The sequence below is a fragment of the Carlito syrichta genome, unplaced genomic scaffold (genome assembly GCF_000164805.1).
Source record: "Carlito syrichta isolate Samal-C Ts95f unplaced genomic scaffold, Tarsius_syrichta-2.0.1 Scaffold301890, whole genome shotgun sequence".
Taxonomy (NCBI): Eukaryota; Metazoa; Chordata; class Mammalia; order Primates; family Tarsiidae; genus Carlito; species Carlito syrichta.
In genome coordinates this window covers 511,582-522,123 of record NW_007245986.1, presented here as the reverse complement: position 1 = coordinate 522,123, position 10,542 = coordinate 511,582, and the positions used below count along the sequence as shown (strand labels likewise).

The window sequence follows — 10,542 nt, the reverse complement described above, 5'->3', positions numbered from 1 at the left end:
CGGCCACTGCACTTCAGTCTGGGCAACCGAGTGAGACTCCAACTCAAAAAAAAAAAGAAAGGTAGAGTTATTTTTATTTTATTTGATTTGTTTTGAGTCAGACTCTCACTCTGTTGCCCAGGCTGGAGTACAGTGGCACGCTAATGGCCACTGCAGCCTCGACTTGCTGGGCTCCGGCGATCCTTCTGCCTCAGCCTTCTAAGTAACTGGAACTACAGGTGTATGCCTGGCTATGTGCCCATTGTTGACTGAAATGTCATTATGTGGTACATGACCGTTTGTTTTGTCACATTAACTTGGTTGGATAGGTTCTAAAAATACATTTATCATCCATTTTAATTTCATCTGTATCTGATCCATCATGGTGCTGAAAAATAGTTTATTTTGATTCTTACTTGTATCTTTCAAATTGGCATGAATACCACCACAGTCTAACTATGTACGTCCCTCAGTCTGGGAATGAGAGTCCCAGGGAGAGAAGCCATTTTGTTTCTGAAGGAAAATGAGTATAGCTCACTGTTATTTACTGGAAATAGTAGGGGGAAAGAGAGATTGAAGCCCAGGTCCAGTGTCATCTACTGCTCTGCACTTTATTCACTTCTCTGAGCAGCTTCTGCATAATTCTTTCCTTTAAGACTTGATAAAGGAGAAACAACAAAATTACATTGAAATGCCTTTGAGGTTATAGCATTAGCATAATTCTTTGGAATTCTAGCACATGGATTTTTAATTAGGGCTACTGTCTTAGTATCTTTTGAAACTTTTCTGTTAGCAACAACTGCAGTTTCAATTAGGAAGCACCTTGAAATCTTGTTTATCTTTGTCCATGAATACATCAGTGGTAAATGTTATCTGGGTCTGTCTCCCTTGATTTAAACTGGAGGATAGAGTCCGCGTCTTATCTCTTCTTTGTAATTCTCTTATAATGAAGGCTTGTATTCATTTCTAGGACTATACCCTTAAATATATGTTTAAAGGTATTCTAAAATATGGGCATGTTCACAGTAGTAAATAATGGAAAAGCTTGTTCATGAATAGGGGTGTTATTAAATACATTTTGGTATATTCATGTAATAATGCAACATAGCTATTAAAAATAAAACGTAGATGAATGTTTGACTTGGAAAGATATACAGTATATTAATTGAAAAACTATAAAGCAGTAGTATACTTTCATCTAATTTTCATAAAATAAATTCATATTTGTATATGTACCTGAAAATTGGTGGAGGAACATACCCCAAAGTGTTTAAACTCTTTTGGAATTCTGGCTGATTTTTACTTTCCCTAATATAGTTCTGGGATTTTTTTTCAGTGTGCATCTGTAACTTTCAGAGTTAGAGAAACATTGAAACTATTTCCATTTTGAAATTGTTGACCTGAACAGAAGTGGAGTAAATGGGGGTGATGATGGAACTGGAAACTGGAGCAGTTTAGTTTGGAAAAGAGCTGAATGGGATGAGGGAAGGGAATGGTGGAAATAAGATCACTGTCTTTAGAGAAAGGAACTAACTACTAACTACCGCTTTATTGCTGGCTCCTTAGTGCAGGCATTTCGGGATCAGGGTTTACGTTTACCGTTTGTTTCCCAGTTAGACCCTATACACATTCCTTTCCCACCCTTGTCCCTCTGGGCTTTAGTAAGTACAGTAATTGCTGGTGGCAGCAGCTGCTTGTGGGTATACAGATCTTTGTCTTAGTAAATGGTAGCTTTAGTTGCTCCAGTAAAGAGATGGCTCAAATCTATCAAAGCCTTCCTCTCCCCTCAGCTAGGCAGCACCAGTCATCTCTACCTATGGTGGGAGAGCTTTCTTAGTAGAGAATAGATGAGTAGATTAGAGAACAGATACTTTCTTGCTGGTGGTGGGTGAAACGGTTAAAAATGTGCCTCAGGAAACTGCTCCTTGGGTCTTTCTGAGGTAGGAATTGAGGACTGCCTTCATCTCATGGAGTACCAGGAAACTTAGCAGTATTAACTGGTGCTGCCAGCATCTAATGATAACGATTAATAGCTTTGGCATTAGGCCATTGCTGAATTGCCAGATTTCTGGATTGCTTTTTATGCTAAACAGCTAAGGACTGGGAAATTTATAGGCAATAGGCTGCTTCCTTAGAAAGAAAAAAAGGACCCTTGGGGTTCTTCAGCTTATCCTGTGTTGTTTCTTGTCTCAGGGCCTTGTTTCTCCAGGGATTGAGTCTTAGACATAGGGGCCTAGTTGCTGGCTTACCTAGCTCCTTGTGATCCTTTTGATAACCCAGGCAGCTCGGTAAGGAAATAGATAATGTATTATTCCTTTTCACTTAAGGTAGTGCGAATCCTGGTGGGAGTTGAGATTGTAAATGATAAGGCTTAGTCCAGAGCCCAGAGTTTTGTAACCTTTCCCCATTAGTGTGAACCAGATGCCATCTGATGACTAGATGAAGGTTTCATTCACCACTTGAGGGCTGTTTTGATCAGGACTAAATGTAGTTCATTAACTGCCAGACACAGAAGGGGACACTAAGGGGTCAAGTTAATCTCCTTTTCTTTTTTTTTTCTTTTTTTTTTTTTTTTTTGAGTTGGAGTCTCACTGTCACCCAGACTGGAGTGCAGTGGCCACTCCCGGCCACCGCAGCCTTGACCTGTTGGGCGCCGGCAATCCTTCTGCCTCAGCCTTCCAAGCAGCTGGAATTACAGGTGCGCGCTACCACGCCCAGCTCATTTTTTGATTTATTGTAGAGATGAGGTTTCACCAAGTTGCCCAGGCAGGTCTCGAACCTGCGGGCTCAGGCAGTCCACTCACCTCAGCCTCCCAAGGCACGGGATTACAGACTGAGCCACCAAGCCCGGCTTAATCTCCTTTACTTTTTCTTTCTTTCTTTTTTTTTTTTTTTGAGTTGGAGTCTCACTCTGTCGCCCAGACTGAAGTGCAGTGGCCGTTCCTGGCCACCGCAGCCTCGACCTGCTGGGCTCCGGCGATCCTTCCGCCTCAGCCTTCCGAGTAGCTGGAACTACAGGCGCGCACTACCACGCCCGGCTAATTTTTTGATTTATTGTAGAGATGAGGTCTCACCTACCCAGGCGGGTCTTGAACCCATGGGCTCAGGCAATCCACTCACCTCAGCCTCCCAAAGGTGCGGATTACAGGCTGAGCCACTGAACCTGGCTAAACTCCTTTTCAAAGCTAGAGATGTTGAGGTCCAAAGAGGGAAAGGACTTGAAGGAAACTAGGAAAATCAGCATAAACGTTCATATCTGAGCACTGACACTTTGCTATAGTCATTTGGTTCTTCTGCACTCAAGTTATTTTAATGGGGACAGAAATCCTTATTAAACAATGACTGTAGACCTTGCAGCATCTTTTGCCAGATATAGAACATAATTGTGATGCTAATGCGAATGCTTAGCAAGAGTGAAATCTCAGGTCCATGGTGTGGTTGGCTGAATGACTTGACTAAGGTTGTAAAGATAAAATGAAAGCTAGATCTCAAACCTTGACTATTTTGTTTTACATTTGTTTTTTCCTTCTCCCTATCCTATAGATGACGTCAAATGCAGTCAGAAACCATTACACTGGTGAAGAGGTATATTTAGCCCTGCCTGGTTAACCTCCAGCGAGGTTATCAGAGAATTGGGAAAGGCTCAAATCAGCATCCTGGATATGGTTATTAAACCATTACAAAGCCTTGGTAAGTGGTCAGTGGCTTTGGTGGGCTTGCCCAGTAAGTACAAAGAAGCGGGGAAGAGCGCAGATCTTTTTTTTTTTTTTTTTTCAGTTGGAGTCTCACTCGGTAGCCCAGACTGGAGTGCAGTGGCCGCTCCCGGCCACCGCAGCCTCAACCTGCTGGGCTCTGGTGATACTTCCGCCTCAGCCTTCTGAGTAGCCAGAATTACAGGCATGCGCTACCACGCCCGGCTGATTTTTTGATTTATTGTAGAGATGAGGTCTCGCTGCCCAGGCGGGTCTTGAACCCGCGGGCTCAGGCAATCCACTCACCTCAGCCTCCCAAAGGCGCGGGATTACAGATTGAGCCACTGAGCCCGGCAGAAGGCAGATCTTAATAGACAATTGGGCAATTAATTACTGGTTAGTTTTTCATTGTGCTATGAAGAAAGAGTCTTAAAATATTCAAGTTGTACTAGAGAAAAAGAGTCAGGCCTCTTCTTTTCTCATTCTCCTTCTCATTTTTACCGATAGCGGAATTGGAAATTACCCAAGATTATAGCTAGTTGATGAAAATGGATTTGAATCCAAGCCAGTACTCTGTCTTCTACCCAGTGCTTCATCTAGGTTCCATCAAATCTAAGGAAGCCATGTGAGAGAGAAATGTTTTCATTTTACCATAAAACATTTTTTTTTTTTTTTAGTTGGCGTCTCACTGTCACCCAGACTGGAGTGCAGTGGCCGCTCCCGGTCACCGCAGCCTTGACCTGCTGGGCTCCGGCGATCCTTCCGCCTCAGCCTTCCAAGTAGCTGGAACTACAGGCGCACGCTACCACGCCCGGCTGATTTTTGATTTATTGTAGAGATGAGGTCTTGCCAAGTTGCCCAGGCAGGTCTCGAACCCGCAGGCTCAGGCAATCCACTCACCTTGGCCTCCCAAAGTCCTGGGATTACAGGCTGAGCCACCGAGCCCGGCCCATAAAACATTTTTATAATAGCTTCTGAGATTGTACTTCTCTGATGATGGAAATTTCCATGGCATAAAGTTTTATTATGCATCAAGTTACCTGCGGTGCTTGTTACACATGCAGATTCCTGGGCAGTCAGAAACCTGTCATTGATCAAGAGCAACATTAAGATCTGCCTATTTATACTGATGCTTCTTGCCCAGCAAGCTCATCCAGAGAGCCAACGTGAATCACTGTTGTCGTGGATGGCCTTGTGAGGCAGGTGAGAAGGCTTGGTAAGTTGTCAGTGGTTTTGGTAGGGTTCCCCAATTGGTGGTAGAAAAGAGAAGGGAAATTGGTAATGATGTGGCACTTCCAGCATTCCTTCAATATTATTAAGTGCTAAGTGCCAGAGATAGTTGTAGACATTAACGAAGTCATGCCATGGAGCTTTCATTCTTGTGAAGGTGGACAAAGGAATAAATAACCAGTAGTCTAAGTGTTATATCATAGACTTTTTTTTTCTCATTATGCTGTGAAAAACTGCATGTAAACCAAGCAACATCTTGTGTTTTCTCCTGTCTTCCCATTCTCAGTTTTTATTTTTTGGTCTTTTTTTTGAGTTGGAATCTCACTCTGTCGCCCAGGCTGGCACTCTCACGGCCACTGTAGCCGCAACCTGCTGGGCTCAGGCCATCCTTCCCCCTCAGTCTTCCAAGTAGCTGGAACTACAGGCGTGTGCCACCACGCCTGGCCAAATTTTTGATTTATTGTAGAGACAAGGTCTCACCAAGTTGTCCAGGCTGGTGTAGAACCCCTGGACTCGGGCAGTCCTCTTGCCTCGGCCTCCCAAAGTGCTGGGATTACAGGCTTGAGCCTCTGCGCCCGGCCCCCATTCTCAATATCTGCCACTGTCTCTCATTGCAGTGGAGGCTCACCAAGCTGTGTGTGGGAAAGGTCATAGAGATGCAATCTTTTTTCTTTTTGTAACCTCTAACTAGGCTGAATTGTGAAGGACACCTTTGAAAAGTGTTTTAGAGTCTACTGGATCTTTCATGTGAGTGACCACACAAAAGAAGAAAGGGAGTCCTCTGAGTGATTAAGGTAACATAGTGATTAAGGTAAGTAGGGGAGGATGCTGTTTGCCCTGATTCCTGTCAAAAAGGCTCTTAGAAATGTCATTTCCAACCTGGGCACAGAGGCTTATGCCTGTAATCCCAGCAGTTTGAGAGGCCAAGGCAAGAGGATCTCTTGAGGCCAGGAATTTCAGACCAACCTAGGTAACAATTAGAGACCCTATCTCTACAAAAAAAAAAAAAAAAAGAAAGAAAAGAAAAACTTAGCTGGGCACAGTGGCATGCGTCTATAGTCCCAGCTACTCAGGAGGCTGAGGCGGGAGGATTGCTTGAACCCAGTAGGTCGAGGCTGTAGTGAGCTATGATTGCACCACTACACTCCAGCCTGGGTGACAGAGTGAGACTCTGTCTCTTAAAAAAACAAAAGAAAGTCGGGCTTGGTGGCTCAGCCTGTAATCCCGTGCCTTTGGGAGGCTGAGGTGAGTGGATTGCCTGAGCCCGCCGATTCAAGACCCGCCTGGGCAACTTGACGAGACCTCATCTCTACAATAAATCAAAAAATTAACTGGGTGTGGTAGTGCGCGCCTGTAATTCCAGCTACTTGGAAGGCTGAGGCGGAAGGATTGCTGAAGCCCCAGCAGGTCGAGGCTGCAGTGGCTGGGAGTGGCCATTGCACTCCAGTCTGGGCGACAGAGTGAGACACCAACTCAAAAACAACAACAACTGCAACAACAACAAAAAACAAAACCAGAAATGCCATTTCCGGAGTACAAGTGACAAACCAGTAGTTTCAAAGCCTGCGACCTAAGATTATATGCTTACCCAATCTTTGGTCACCCGTACTAAGGATCAGAAGAACTGAAATGGTTCCCAGATCAGCTAGGTGACATAAGCTCCTGCTTTTGTAAATGTTTTGTTGGAACATGGTCATGCTCATTCATTATTGTCTATGGCTACTTTCATGCTACAGTAGAGTTGAGTAGTTGCAACAGAGACCACGTGGACCACAAAGCCTGAAGTATTACCATTTGACTCTTCACAGAAAGTTTGCCAACTCCTGGCATAGAGTAAATATATTATGTCCACAATTCCTTCTCCCATTTTTCTTCTATGGGACTTGTGTTTACAGGTGATCCTAGAATGTATGGAATCTCGTAGTAATCAGTTTGCTTCTGAATTTCTTCTCAGTTAAATTAAGCTCATCAAGAAAGCACATTCACAAATTAGGCTGTGTGTACAAAAGTGACTATGTTTTATGAATGAGTACAGTACCTCGTTGTAGTTAACTCATTTTATTTAGTTCCCCCATTTTTTCTTTTCTTTCTTTTTTTTAAGGATAAGTGTAACTGTTTTAAAATTTAGCCATTCATGAGTTTCCAGAATGTTACTACTTGTATTTTCTAATTCTGACTTTATCCTTGTGTGTGTGTGTGTGTGTGTGTGTGTGATGTGTGTTTGTGTTTGTGTGTTGGATTCTCACTCCGTCGCCCAGGCTAGAGTGCAGTGGCACGCTCACAGCCACCCCAGTGTCGACCTGCTGGGCTCAGGTGATCCTTCCGCTTCAGCCTTCCAAGTAGCTGGAACCACAGGTGTGCGCTACCACACCCGGCTAATTTTTTATTTATTGTAGAGATGAGGTCTTGCCAAGTTGCCTGGGCTGGTCTCGCACCCACGGGCTCAGGCAGTCCACTCGCCTCGGTCTCCCAAAGTGCTGGGATTACAGGGGGAGCCACTTAACGTGGCTTATATTTATTTTAATATGCCTCCTGTCTCTGGCTTTTCTTTTTCTTTTTCTTTTTTGAGTTGGAGTCTCACTGTCACCCAGACTGGAGTGCAGTGGCCGCTCCCGGCCACCACAGCCTTGACCTGCTGGGCTCCGGCAATCCTTCCGCCTCAGGCTTCCAAGTAGCTGGAACTACAGGTGCTACCACGCCTGGCTAATTTTTGATTTATTGTAGAGATGCGGTCTCACCAAGTTGCCTAGGCGGGTGTTGAACCTGCGGGCTCAGGCAATCCATTCACCTCAGCCTCCCAAAGCGCTGGGATTACAGGCTTAGCCACCAAGCCCGGCTTGTCTCTGGCTTTTCTACATGTTTCTTTTTATTTTTTAAAAAATAATTTTAAAGATGTGGGGTACAGTTCAGGGTTTCATATACAAATGATCATTATACAGGTACCCTTGTTAATGAGGTTAGCCTCCCCCTTCCCCAGGCAGATTCCCACTACTGCCAATCCCGCTCCCCCCTCCTTCTTGGCAGTTTCCTGCTACTGCCAATCATTCTCTTATAGTATTACAATACTTGTTTAAGGTCTGCTTATGAGTGAACTTTTCTGCATATTTATGCAGCTGTCTTAACCTTTTTGTGAAAAAAGCCCCCTTAGAAGGTTAATTTTTTTGTAGTTCTCTATTGAGGAAATATGTGGCATTTAACTTTTTGTTAGCCTGATGCCATCTATTGAGCACCTATTCTGTGCTTTATGTACACTGTTTCTTTTTTTTAAGTCTGGGGTTCGCTCTGTCACTCAGGCTGGAGTACAGTGGCATAATCACAGTTCACCACAGCCTTTAAACTCCTGGGCTCAGGTGATCCTTTTGCCTCAGCCTCCTGAGTAGCTGGGACTACAGGCTTGCCACCATGCCTGGCTAATTTTTTTTTTAATTTTTGATTTTTTTTTTTGTAAGGTTGAGGTTTTGTTATGTTGTTTAGGCTGGTCTCAGATCCAAGAAGCAGATACTGAATGGGTACCCCTTCTTTTTGTTCCTCTAACTCACTCTACCTTGGCATTGACAGCTAAGTTAACATGTATTACAGTGGTCTGTCCTTTGGTCTATCTTTTGTGCTCTGAAATATCTTTGTTTCCTTATTTGCTCTTAATACCTCCTTCCTCTTTCCTTTTTATACAGGGCAACCATATTTGTTTTATCCTGCAAAATAATTACTCTTTCCCCCCATGTTCAAAGTAGCTGCCTGATTCATACAATGAATACAGGTCACATGGACTCAAAAAGTAGAGATGGGGATGGGCCTGGGAAAGGCACTCCATGGCGTCACTGTCATTGCGTCATGGCGTCACTGTCATTTTTGAAAGTCTTTTAGAGTTTGGGAGTACATGTGGTTTTGGGAGGGTCAGGACCTCTAACTAGTATGTCTTTTTTTTTTTTTTCCTTGAGTTAGAGTCTCACTCTGTCACCCAGACTGGAGTGCAGTGGCTGGTCCCGGCCACCACAGCCTCGGCCTGTTGGGCTCTGGCAATCCTTCCGCCTCAGCCTTCCAAGTAGCCGGAATTACAGGCATGTGCTACCACACCCAGCTGATTTTTTGATTTATTGTAGAGATGAGATCTCGCTGTCCAGGTGGGTCTCGAACCCGCGGGCTCAGGCAATCCGCTCACCTCAGCTTCCCAAAGACGTGGGATTACAGGCTGAGCCACTGAGCCCGGCTCTAACTAGTATGTCTTTAAAAAAATTTATTTAATGACAGGGCCAGATAGATTATTACCATGCAAAAAGTTTTGTGTGCACTGTAATAATTTATACTCATGACACATCACCATTTATTTTTATAATAATGCATGACCTTACTGAAGAAAAAAAAGTGATAAGGTGGGAAACTATAGAGGTACTTGGAGGTTGTAAATCTATCCTATAAGTTAATGGTTACATAATTCTTTGCATCAGTTACTCATATTGGTGACACTTCGTCAATGATAGATTATTTATTTATTTATTAGTTGAAGTCTCATTCTGTCATCCAAGTGCAGTGGCACGATCACAGCTCACCACAGTCTTGACCTCCTGGGCTAAGGCTGTCCTTCTGCCTCAGCCTCCCAAGTAGCTGAGACTACAGGTGCACACCATTATGCCTGGCTAATTTTTGACTTTGGTAGAGATGAGGTCTTGCTATGTTGCCTAGGCTAATCTTGAACTCCTGGGCTCGAGCAATCCCCTTGCTTCCCCAAAGTGCTGAGATTACAGGCATGAACCACCATTCCCAGCCTTGATAATTTAAATGTTATGCTATTTTATACACCTATTGGTTCCTTTTTTTTTTTTTTGAGCTGGAGTCTCACTCTGTCACCCAGACTGGAGTGCAGTGGCCACTTGCGGCCACTGCAGCCTCGACCTGCTGGGTTCCGGCGATCCTTCTGCCTCAGCCTTCCAAGTAGCCGGAATTACAGGCACGCGCTACCATGCCCGGCTGATTTTTTGATTTATTGTAGAGATGAGGTCTTGCTGCCTAGGCGGGTCTCGAACCGGTGGGCTCAGGCAATCCACTCACCTCAGCCTCCCAAAGTAGCAGGATTACAGGCTGAGCCACCGAGCCCGGCTACACCTATTAGTTCTAATCACATCTGCATTCCTTTTAGGACCTAATTTTTTGTTTTTGTTTTTTTGAGTTGGAGCCTCACTCTGTCGCCCAGACTGGAGTGCAGTGGCTGCTCCCGGCCACCGCAGCCTCGACCTGCCAGGCTCTAGTGATCCTTCTGCCTCAGCCTTCCAAGTAGTTGGAAGTACAGGTGTGCGCTACCACGCCCGGCTGATTTTTTGATTTATTGTAGAGATGAGGTCTCGCCAAGTTGCCTGAGTCCGACTGAGGTTATCATTTTCTAAGCAACCCCTTGTGAAGTCACACGTACTTTTTGTTGTTACTGCTTATAGGTTTTAATCATTGACTATTCTCTCCTTTATGCCAGATCATAATGTAGTAGTCTGACTTGACAACTCAGCTTAGTTTATTAGGAGTAGTTTATCGAATTAATTTAGTAAACTATTAAGAAAGTATGTTTCAGCCGGGCTCGGTGGCTCAGCCTGTCATCCTGCGCTTTGGGAGGCTGAGGTGAGTGGATTGCCTGAGCCCACAGGTTCGAGACCTG

At 44.4% G+C, this 10,542-nt stretch overlaps 1 long non-coding RNA gene across 2 annotated transcripts in view; it reads left to right on the top strand.

The window, feature by feature from the left end:
- The window catches only part of LOC103257899, a 17,365-nt gene extending 11,676 nt beyond the window's left edge, over positions 1-5,689 (top strand). The window contains exons 2-4 of one of the 2 annotated variants that reach the window (XR_504145.1): positions 3,523-3,669; positions 4,736-4,874; positions 5,593-5,689. This is a non-coding gene — a long non-coding RNA (uncharacterized LOC103257899). Of the gene's footprint in view, positions 1-3,522; positions 3,670-4,735; positions 4,888-5,592 lie in introns of both variants that reach the window. The other variant, XR_504146.1, reaches the window with a different exon arrangement.
- The last annotated feature ends 4,853 nt before the right edge of the window (positions 5,690-10,542 follow it).